This window comes from Amblyomma americanum, chromosome 11, assembly GCF_052857255.1.
Source record: "Amblyomma americanum isolate KBUSLIRL-KWMA chromosome 11, ASM5285725v1, whole genome shotgun sequence".
NCBI classification, from domain to species: Eukaryota; Metazoa; Arthropoda; class Arachnida; order Ixodida; family Ixodidae; genus Amblyomma; species Amblyomma americanum.
Genome location: NC_135507.1, coordinates 91115240 through 91127790, shown reverse-complemented (window position 1 = coordinate 91127790; position 12551 = coordinate 91115240).

The window sequence follows — 12551 nt, the reverse complement described above, 5'->3', positions numbered from 1 at the left end:
ATCTTGCGAAATACAACAAACATTGATGGACCTATAGCCACTGGCTAGTAACGGATCAATAATCAACATAGGACACAAAATAAATGCAGCACGCGAAAAAATGGAACAAGAAATATAATCCATAACACAATAACTCATAACATTCATAGTTTATACAAAAATGAATATAAAGTCACTGTTCGCAAAAGTTCTGAAAAAAGAACCTCTTTAAAGTAGGAACAAAATTAGGGGCATGTTTTATGTTTAGTGGCAAAATATTCCAAATAAGAGCGCCCTTAAATTCTAAAAGCCTTTTCCCGTACAGGTTCCGACATGGAGGTAAATTAAAATTTTGGTTTGTGGCAGCACTTGTGCTTAGTAACGGAATTTTCAACAAAGTGATGCGAAGTGGATCATTAGTTGCTATGATTCTATGAATGATCTGAGCAATTTTGAATTCGTGGAGTGCATTAAGTGGCAGAATATGAAGAGAATTGTACAAGTACATGCTACTTTGAGAGGTCTTTGAAAAGAATATTTTCTTAATGCGCGCAATTGTAGAGAGAATACAGGTTCCAGGCCAGTAGTACAGGTGTTTCCCCATGACTCAATGCAGTAACTTAGGTGGCTTTGAATAAAGGAAAAGTAAAGGATGCGTAGGATGGGATACTGGAAACATTCACGAGCTTTATGAAAAATAAAACATCCGTATGCCAGCTTCGAACAAAGATGTGTAATACATATTTTCCAGTGCATATGAGATTCAAAAGATAACCTAAATACTTGTAGGAGACGGCCTGTTGAAGTTTTGTTCCGCGTAATGATATACTGAGTTCTTCAATATTCAATTTTTTCTTCGAATAAAAAATTGTGTACATTGTTTTATTAAGATTTAGAGTCAGCTGATTAGATGTGAACCACCTAAAATCATTTTCTAACTCAGCAGAGATTTTATCTTCAATTTCACGCAAATTCTCTCCAGTAAACAGAAGAGCGGTGTCGTCGGCATACAGTAACGGCTGACGTTACTTTAAGGTTGCAGGGAAATCGTTTACGTAAAGTTAAAAAAATACGGGCCCAAGAACTGAACCCTGCGGCACACCAGTTAAAACAGTTTGAGACGTAGAGGGAAATTTTTTATAACTATGCTGTTGACGGTCACTGAGGTAGCTATGAAGTCAGTTCAGGATTTTACCTCTGAACCCATAGTTGTTAATCTTGCTCAGTAATATCTGGTGGTTAACTGTGTCGAAGGCTTTTTTTATATCGAGATACATCACGACAGCAATCTTATTCTTGTGGAGAACTGTATTTAGCATTTGTGTAAGAGCAAGAACAGCGGTGGAGGTAGATTTATGACGTCTGAAACCGTGTTGGTGGGGTCTCAGGATGTTGTATTTGGATATGAATTTATTTATGTGTGCGAAGGGAATGTTTTCAAAAACTGTGTTGATAACACTAATAATTAATATCGACCTAAAACTTGATGGATTGGAGCGATGGTAGTGTGCTAGGGGGTCAGGGCTCCACAAGCTGTTTCGCACAGCTTTTACCTGCGCTCTTCGTAACTTTTTGTTGCGCAATAAAATTTGATTTGATTTGATCTCCTTCTTTAATAATTGGAAAAGCTTTAGCTAACTTTAGTTCAGGAAGATAAATTTCGCATTCAAGGGAGCGATTGAACAGATGGAGGAGGCGGTCTGTTAATATGTCTTTATTGTCCTTAACCAGGTTTACCGTAATTTGAGCAAGCCCTGCTGCCTTCCTGGTGTTTTTAACTGTTTAACTACTGCTATTATTTCGTCCACGGTAATACCCTCAATAACAAAAATATTGACAACCGATTTCATTGACTGCATGTATTCAGTGACTGGTGGTAGTTGGGCCGCCAGTTGTGGCCCAACATTTACAAAATATTCATTAAACTCATCTGATGTTGCTTGATCAATAAAATCAGGCAGTATGCGTTCGTCCGAACGAACCCCAATGCGCCTGTTTCGGTATTCCAGATTTTATTTGAGTTGCCATTAGCGTTATGAAAGAGATGAATATTATTGTCGTTTCCTTTCTCGAACTAGACATACTTAGAGGTTTCTTAAGCGCTTAAACTGCTTTAAATAATAACTATTAGTTTTAACAAGTTCCCATTTATGCCATTTTTCTTTCTCGTTTAGTACGCCCAAGATTTCGTTAGTCATCCACGGGCATATGGGCTCATTATATTTACCCGAGGCCTTTCGTTTAGTAATCTTCAAAACTGTATCCTCAATAATGGTGAAGAAGTTTTTGTATTCATTGTTTATGTCACTGTCGTAGGTATCTAAAAAGTTTGTTTGCTATAGGAGCTCACGGAGCAATCGATAGCCAATATTTTTCTGTAGTTCACGGCCATTAGTTCTCGGGCTTATTTTTCCTTGTATTTTAACAAAAACAAATATGGGCAAGTGGTCAGCTATTAGATCTAGATAAGTTCCGGCCCATCTGTTACAGGTGATGTAACAGATGGGCTTCCCAAAGTGCTGAAGAACCCGTCAGCTGGACCGCATTCCCGTTGGTCGCCAGCAGAGCAGAATGCGCGCTGCTACAGCCTGCGCCATCGACAGGTTAACTACAAACCCGGTGTCCACATCTGGGTGTGGAATCCTGCCTGGCGCCAAGGCTTGTCTGAGAAACTTCTCTGCCGCTATTTTCGCCTTTACAGAGTGTCAAGGCGTGTTAGTGACGTTAACAACGAAGTGCGTCTGGACGGTTAATTTATTTAGTTATTAACTGGTGTGCCTAAATTGCGCCCTGAGACACCTTGACTGCGATAATACTGGAATGACAGCCATGCTCATCTTTTTGGGAAGGGGGAATAATGTCACCTAGTATTGCCAAGTGGCCCATAGCTAATCTGTAGCGCTCGCGCTGTCGCGTATCGGTCGCCATGGCCGTCTACTATTTCTTGGCACCGGGCAGCACCCTTGTTCAACAAAATTGTCGAAGTGCCTCGTGCTTAGCGCTTTTATTTTTCACTGTGATATGTTGCTGCTTTAAGTGTGATTGCTGTCGAAGCAGGAGCAAGGTTTACAGCGTTAGTTCACTGCGGCCTTATCCTTTCTGTATTATGTTCGAAAACAATAGCCTGGATACCAGCGTCAGTCTCTAATCGCACACAGTTCGTTCAGGTTAGTAATAAGCATTTTAATACTCTTGACGTACTATCTAGAGTGCCACACGGGTCTGTCTTGGGGCCTGTACTGTTCCTTATTTATGTAGATGATGTTGCCGCCTGCGTTGAAACTGGGACTGGAATAACGGTTAGGCTCTTTGCCGACGATCGCGTCATTTATTGTCCTGTTCGAAATGCGCAAGACCAAGTAAAACTAGACACATCCATAAACAGCATTGCTGATTGGTGCCTTGAATATGGGATGCAGATAAACAAACAAAACTTCATTTATCAGCATTACCCGCAAAAATAACCATCTGAAACTTTCATACGCTATAAATGGTACTACCTTGAGACAAAAATTCGCAGTGAAATATTTGGACTTAACTGTTTACTGACAGATTAAAACGGGATGTACACGTAAATAACACTTGTGCTTTGAAAGCTCGGAGACAGGTATGGTTTCTACGCAAAAACTTGCCGCGGCATTTCTTGAGGAGAGCGACCGCATGGCAGTGGCCGGGTCACCCGACAGCTAAATAGAACGAGCGAATGCCACTGGTATAGAAGGTTTTTCATTGTTTTTGTTTGCTTGCTTTTTATCGGCAGCGTCCTGGTTCCGAGGTGATCCACAATCCCGAAGGGCGGCAGCCGCATATTACGAGTTATTTTCGATTGTTAGAACAGTAGTGTGGTCACAAGAGATGACCACGTCCGCTGCTTTGTTTTAAAACCCTTCAAAATCATTTCAAAGCTCCTGTTCATTTAATTGCCTTAAACCAGAGATCGCTATGCTGGTGCAGGCATCGCCTCACTTTTTTTGGCTTTTGCTTATAAAACAGGGAATCGAAGATGAGGAAAACGAAGCCAGGAGGTTTAGGAAAAATCTGTCTGCCTCCCTTTGGGGCAAAGAGCCCCAAGCTGCGTAGCTGGGACACGGATTTACTGGTACCGACATTTCGCAGTCGCTTAGGGCGGCTACGGATAGTTGCATCATTCGAACGCCTTTATAAACGCCTTGTAAAAACTATTCAGTCCTCATTATGAAAAAATCTCCAGCCGCCTCTTCATCAAAAATGTGCAAAGGTAGCGACTACCACCAACGTACGGATTCTACCGAATTAAACATATCTTCACTTTCAACCCAAATGTACAACTCATGTAGGACCGTGCAATCCATTAAGTCAAGAAGATCTTACAGGATTCAGAGCGATGTTCAACCGTAATAAGTTGCTACAATCATTCCTATGACAAATCGAACATAGAAACCCGATTTGACCAGGCGTGTATATTACAGGCTCTCGTATTCCTCGTCGAACGTTCTTGTCGGCTGTGCCGTACCGTCGCATGTGACGTTCAGTAGCCTTGACATTCGGCATATGGATTGTATTCGTTTGAGGTTGGCGATAAGAAATTTGCGTCTTTTAGAATTCACTACCATCAGCAGCAGACAGTACACCAAAAGAAAAGAATGCATTCATTACGCATTTTCAGAGGCTAGGTAGAAAAGCAATGTAAATGTGTAAGATGGAGATGCAAGTAACTGTATGCAAGCTATCTTGAGCGAAAGTATGGCCCACTGCCTTTAGAGATTAGAGAATATCTCTGGCAGCCTTAGTAAGTGGAATTGGAGGTCAAGAGCTCTTAAGTCTTGTTCGAACCTGATACAGAAGCATTATTTCATTAAATGGTTGAATGGCCCGACAATTGATAACAGAGTATGGCTTGCAAGCGTTAAGAGGGCGGGCGCGAACGCCAACCACGCATGGCCTGTGAGGCCCCCTTTACGCGTCGCAATAGCTGAGCCACCCTATCGCCCACAATATGACCTAACACGTGCACGCGCGATGCCCACGTAGTTTGCTAAGCCAGTAAAGACCAGGGCCAAGCTGGCGGGTGACCGCCGGAAGCTCGGCTACATCCTTCAATGCGAGACGTCCTGTTTTGGAGCCGAAAAATGCTTAAGATATCCTCGCATGAACTTCCAGAGACGGGAGTGGAACACCGCTGTCAGCACCTGATGAAACGGATGCGGAGAAGACCAGGACCCGTCGAACTCATTTACTGACGTTATTTAGAGCATGAGCGACATGAACTCTGTGTTATATTGAACGTGTCCGGTACCGAAGAAAATTAACCGATGCCCTCGGGCGGCTCGAAGTCCATCGGAGATGTAGAGATTGTAAGTCGGATTGTGCACCGGAATGTAAACCAGTGTGTATGAAAAAATAAGATCCTCTTTACGCGCAAGCTGAAACTTCATCAACCAGTAATGAACGACTTCCACGCGAAATCACGGAGGCTTTTTTTATATTTCAGGACAGGGAAATACATGCATAAGATGTGGAAATACGGTGGGGGATAGACTTCCGCCGCCCCTCCACACCCCCCCCCCCGCACTCCCACTCCGCAGACGGAGCGTTCCCGCTCGCTAACTGCGGATGGGGTTCGTGCTCGAGAGACAAAGGAACGACAATAGCTACAAAACATCAACGAGGCATTCCTCGGAAGCAGACGGCTACGTAAGAAGGACTTCCGACTTACCGGCTGGGGCAGGGGCGCGACATCGGAAGTATCGGAGGCGAACATTTGTATGCGCCGACAATGGCGGCCGGGTTTTCTCGTGCGCGCCGCATTCTTGAGGCAAGGCCATTCCTTGGAATTTTATGGGGAAGGCGATCAGAGCGCGCGTTTGCTGCGCTCGCTTCGCTGCCTGGAACCATAAGTCAAGCGGCAAGGCACAACGGATCCCCGAGCGCCTGCCGCGTAAGGTGACGAGAGCTTGCGGTTCCAACAGCTCGTGACGCTGGCCGGATACCGAAGAGACTCTCTCCGCTCCATGCAGAGTTCTGCGTAACCTGCGAGGTGGCGCTCCTGTCGCCGTTCCCTTTCCCCCATAAGGGCGACTTCCCTCCCCGCCCAACCGGTGCTGTCCTGACCGCCGACGATGAAGATGGGCCGCGTCGAAATGAAGGGGGGAAACAGGTTTCCACAAAGAGCACCGCCAATTTAACTAACAGAAAAAGAACTGCCATACCTAGACCACACGTGGAAGTAATTGCTTCCGTCCCTTTTCTCCTTTTAGGCTTTGTTTGTTGTTCTTATTTTCGGTGATTGGGACTGGGCGCCCCCATCTGATGTATCGTACCCTACGCTTTTCTTGATGTTATCATGTATGATCCTTTTGATTTACTTTCACGAGATGGATATATAGCATGTGCTTTTCCATTAAAGTTTTAGTTGCGAAAAAGTTGTGTTGCGTCTTTCTCCCACTTTGGCCCTCGTTTTTGGCTCTAACTCGATCATGAATCGAAAAACATCATGGAGGCCAATAAGCAATAACCGGGGCGAGTTGCCACATGTCCGGAAATTATTGCTAACATCTTTCGTTTGTATTTCAAACCGGCCCTTCATCTGCCTTAGCATCTCATCTCAAGTGTTTGGGAGCTCGCAATAGCATCGAAAAAGCCATTTGCGCTGAACTGCGCTCAGCAGCTGAACTGTGCTCAGCAGAGCGCTTGGGCCCATTGTTAGATAAATCCGGCTAAACCATAGTTCTACCCTAAACTACACACAAGATGTTGCAGTTTGCCGGTCCAAAACATCGACGATATAGGTGGAAATTAGCAGGTGTATTTATCTCAAGAAATTTTCAAACTGTTCATTATCTTTGCTGCTTGTATAGTATGTGGTTTTTTTCATTAGGTAAATTGAGATTACATTTTTATAAAATCGAGAATGCTACAACAGAGATATTGGCAGGATGGTGTCTGCCAGGAAACATATTCAAGAAAAATCCAAGTTATGTTCATTCACCAAATTCATTTTCAAATATGAACTCGAAAAATACTCCCTAGTTTGTACTGTCCGATTCTCTTGTGATGCAAAATTTAAAAACAAGGCGCCCTTTCTTGCGTTTATATTATTTAGTGGAGACATTGGTTTTTGAAGATTTATAGTGAGCTTCTTGGCATGTGTGCACCATTGTTAATAAGGTGTATTACTATGTTTTTAGAATCTTCCTTTAATGCCCAAGCCCTCAAGAGTCTGTCCCCAGTGCCTCAGGACAAGGTGGATCTGCCATCAACCGCTGCAATAGAGACTACTACAGTCTCAAATGCGACCTCACATCTCCCAGTCAAGCTGATATAGTATCCCTAAATGCTTCTTCAAAAGCTTGAAACAATAAGAATGTGGTTTCAACATAATTGGACAAGATTTACCGATGCAATTGTTACGTTGTAAAGATTACTGCGGATTGCTGCATCTTATATCTTGAATGTGCTCTAATTTCACTTTGTATTGTGCATGCCAAATCAAAGTGCTATTGAATAATTGTACATGCCCCTGCAGTCGTTGCTAACTACTGATGTTTTGACACTGGTACTTGAAATTTGCCTATGCAAACATTTTAAGTTTCTGCTTCGTATGTTCACCTTTGCAGATCCCTGGAATACTTTTTTTATTTTTTATTTCGCACTTTGCCAATGCATGATGATAAAAACCCTTATTGCGCGAGGTTGGAGCTTTGGCTTAAATGAGGTCAGGGGAAGTTGCGAGGATGGAGGATACGTAAATACTCCTTTTTAATCAGGTTGGAAGATACAGGCGTGGCGAATGAGCATGTCTAGAACACACAAGATCGATTCTTTTTATCTCTGCAGGTGGCATTGGACGTGGGGTGCAAATATCTAACAGTGCCTGGATAAGAATTAAACAGCTGCCTAAAGACAGTATGTTTGTTAAAGAGCTAGTATGTCCCTTTCCACAGGCAGACACTGCGCAAAGTTTTAAGACCGCCCAAGAAAGACTGCGCTGAGCCCTGTGAAACTAGCTGTGATGCGTGGTGAGTACGGACTGCTGTTTAGTGCAGTTGTTGATCTGTTCTTTGCTCTTGCTGCTATGGTTCTGTCGGTGATCTACCCACAAACTTGTAAAGCTTTCGGCATGGTTTTAAATCCTATTCTTCCCAAATTGAAAGTGTGTGCTTACGTTAGTGCTATTAGAAAAGGCGATTGACTGTATGGAAATAAAATGGTTCCAGTTTTCTGTGCATACAGCTGCACCTATATTGACATAAGAATGTGTAATATGCTTTTGCCTTCAGTTGTTTTTTTGTTTCTTTCAGTTCAGCTGGTAACGGAAGTCTAGACATCAAAAGAATCAAATGTGGAATCATTGCCAGAATGTAGGAGGAAACCCATGGGATACATGAGAGTGGTACTTGCAGTGGAAAACATACTGAAACTTGCAGGCAAGTTCACAACAGAAGATATGCAATGTACCTATTCAGAAAGGTCGTCAAATGTTTTTTTTGAAGGGAAAAGGGCGCTATTTTGGGTTCCCCAGCTTTTAGCCAAGCTGCAAGCAGCCCTGCATGCGACTGCTTAACTTTTGCTGCCTGACGAGATGACACTTTTCTCTGCATTTATGTTAATCATCTTGCCTTCTTTTGTAGGATTGATCAGGAGGTAAAACAGAAGTTGCTAGCTCCCTTTCGTTATCAATATCTGATAGGAAGCTAGCAACCTCTTGTAAACAGTTGGGAGTTTGGCTAGTTGGTGAATATCAAACATAGCGGAAATGGGTGCACGAGATGGGACAAGAAAGAGACTACACACACTTGTGTAGCGTAATTGTACCATTTGTTGCCTTTTTTTGTTTTCTCGCATGCCACTTTTGTTTGGACATTACGTTGGCATGTCCATTGACCACAGCTACTTCTCATCGAATTGCATTCTCCACTTCATGGTGAAAGCATCCAAAAAGGTGGACAAAATATGACAGAAAACTACAAGTGCCTGTCAGAGATTATGAATAGCGCTTTTCAAGGTGAACTACCAACTGTTTAACGCTTAAACTCATTCTGATGTACAGGAAATTGGTATAATATTAAAGCATATTGACACTATGAAACTGAAACTGACTGAGATTGAGAATTTTGTTGAGGTTCCGCATCGATACATATTTGTAAACCTATCACACTTCTCTTGTTAGACTTCCACTTTCCTGCATATAGACCCTGATACCGGGTACTGTATATTCTTTGCAACACTTACAGGAATAAATTATAAATTGAGAGTACCATTTTTCTGTGATGTGGACACTGTGACGGTCTAGAACAAATTCGGCTTGTGTGTTGAGAGTAAGCTGTCCTTGGTAGCCATTGGCCATTTGTTCGTTTACAGTTTAATATACATTTCCACCAAAATAGTACGAACTAATGCACAGTGCTGGAGGCTTTTCTGGTTAGCCAGGCTGAGTATACAATATAAGGACAACCTTGTGACACCAGTTAAATTAAGAGGCCGTTGGAAAAGTTACAATGAGTGCTTGTGTTCATGGGGGGTGTAAAAGTCAGGTTATATACAAAGGATAAGCTGCAAGCACGAGCGTATTTGAAATATGCAATCAGGTATACTTCTGTTTTATTTATTTTTATTTATTTATACATACTGCAGCACAATTATATGCGCTATGGCAGGAGTGGGAAAACACACAAAAATGCAAGGAAACAAAATGCAGCAAAATGTACAAAGTGAGCACTACAAAAAGTTAAAATCACAAATGAAATATCAAGCAAGAAAGGAACTGTTAACGACAGGGTAAGAATACACAGCTGTTATGCGTCTTCAGCGGCAGTTACAAAGTTTTGAAATGGACAAGAACGAATGGACCCGGGTAGAGAATTCCAGGCTTCTATTGAACGGGGAAAAAAACTGAATTTGAACAAATTAGCATGCGCAAAATACGGTATCAAATTAAGCTCGTGATGACTTCTTGTAGATGATAATCATAGTTTGGAAGTTTACTTGAAAAAGTACAGGCAAGAATGGCAGTTTGCATTGATAAACTTAGCGAATGTCCCCCGATTTCTTTTTGTAAATAATGTACTGTTCTTGATGCCAACAGAATGCTACAGGGAGCGGCTGCAAAACAATGGTGTCCGTGCCCACATGCTCTCCGTGGCTGTGAAGCAGTCCGTGCCCACATGCTCTCCGTGGCTGTGAAGCAACTAAATCACTAAGTTGTTGAAAAGCTGGGCGATATTGAAAAGCTGGCCAAGAGGTACTTATAATTTATTTTTGAATAATTTTTGAGTTTTCCTGTTTATGTTTTCGCGATGCTACAAGTATGCATTTTACTGAGCCCGTGTAGCTTTTTACTGCCTAGACAATGATTGTGGATGAAGTAGAAGGATTTGTAGCCTGCCTAGATGTGTAAAATGTAAAATTTTTATTGATATTGATGAGAGGTTACGCACTCTCTCATTTAAGGTGCGTAAATGAAACTTGGGTACAAATATTTTGTTCACTTTTTTGTCGTAATTTGGCTTGGGTAGTTTCATTTTGCAGGCAGGAGCAAAAAGAAGTAGGCGAATGCAAAGGGGATGAAGCGTTTTTTAAATCTCTCATGAACAAGGTTTGTTTAATTAATTTTTGTGTTGTGTCCACTTATTTTAGGATCTGTTGGATTCAGCTAGTCAGGCCAAGTGGAGACAATTCGATTTATTGGGCAAGTTGAATCAAATCTAATATATTGAACCCGCTGGTCACAGCCTGTCCAACTAAGTCTGCAGTTGGTCTGCCTCACTGAATGCAATGTACTCAATGGGCCTGACCTCGTTTACCCAGTTTGGCTTGCCCACTGCACCCTTTGTACCCGATGGGTATCACTTGATGGTCCCAATTGGTCTGTCCCATGGAATCCATTGTACACAATGGGCTTGGCCTTTTGTATCCAAATGGTTGTCCTACTGAACTCATTGTGTACAAGGTGCATGATCTATTGTATCCAATTGGTTGATCCTGGTGAACCAATTGTATGTAATGGACATGACCTGTTGGATCCTTCTGGTCGCTCCTGCTGAACCCGTTGTATCCAATAGGTGCGACTTATTGGATCCAATTGGAAGTCCAAAAGCACTATTGGAAATTTTTAATGGTTCCATTTAAAAATTTTCAATTGGTTCCAATGGTTGTTTTTTACTGGCGGCGAAGGCAAAAGTTGTGTAGGGCGTTTCACGTCGCTTTTTGCTGACGCCTTCCGCGGCGCACTATGCTTCACTTTTGTTTTTCCGCACGGCGGCGCGAAATGGGGAAAAAGCAGAGCGTTATCGTGCGTTTCACGATTTCTTGATTTTCGATGTCAACAGTGTGAACGGTAGCATAAACGATATCAAAAATACTCCGTCCCTTCTTTACTGTAACGAGGTTTATAGAGAAATAGCAGTTGTGAGAACGCATATATGCTTAAGTCGAAATTTTCTTTGCTGTTTTACAACATCAATTAATACATCAGAGTCGTGAGAATGATTGCGGGAACAAAAAAGTATTGTTGCGAAATGTGCGGGGAATACAGCACACGAAAGTCTCTGTGGATTTTATCCATAAGTCATTCGCATGGAAGACGTCTTTTTTATCCCCTGTGCTTCACATAGAAATCATCAAAATGGTGAGCTCAGTATGCTGTGGCAGGCATGAAGGAATGCAGTATAAGTACATAAACAATTACTTTGCATACAGCTATCTCAAGAAAAGCAACAGCCACCGAAACCATGGAAAGCATAAAGACATGTCATGCCTTCCTTGGTTTCAATTGCTGTTGGCTTTCAATAGATGGCTGAATGCAAGGTTATCATAATGACGGCTGGTGGCTTTCTTTGTGTGTGTCATAACAGGTATCTCATGTTCCTACCATTTTTTGATCACTTGCAAACAGCTATGAATCGCATGGTACATTTATTAACGCTACAGCGTTAAGGAGATCGTGTCGCAGAACAGCCGGCGTCATCGGCGTCTTTGGCCGTGAGCTAAAAAAATGGCGCATTTCGGTGGACACCTGAACCGCGCCGTAAGGAATTTTCCTTCCCTTAAAGGGAAGCTGAAGCACTTTTCGAAAAAATTGAGTTCCATGCAACATTTTATAGCTTTTAGTCCGCTGAAAAAGAATATCGCATTCGAAAAGGGCGGAAATAAACGCAAAAAGCTATTTTTTGGAATAAAACGGGCACCAGCGTCTCAGGGCGCCGAGCGGACGCCGCGAATGGCCGGGATGATCGTGACGTCATCTACGGGATCTCCGGCCAACACCGACTGTGTTGCTGCGTAGCGCGTTGCTTCAGCTGGCTTGAGAACTGCGTTTTGCAAATTATGGATCCGTCGTTCACCAAAGCGCGGGCCGAAAAGCAGCAAGCAAAGCAGGACTGCTGGCAGACTACCCGTGAATGGCGTCACTTCCGCCAGTTCCGTCCCCCCATTCGGCGCTTCCGGAAACGAAGAGGGCGTGTCGGCGCCGGGTTTTTAGCAAGCGATTGCGGCTCATTTTGAGAACAGAATCGAGAAAAAAGTTACACACATGATTTTCAAAGTCCCTTCTTCCCAACCACAGCGTTTAATGCAATTTGAAAACTGTTTCAGCT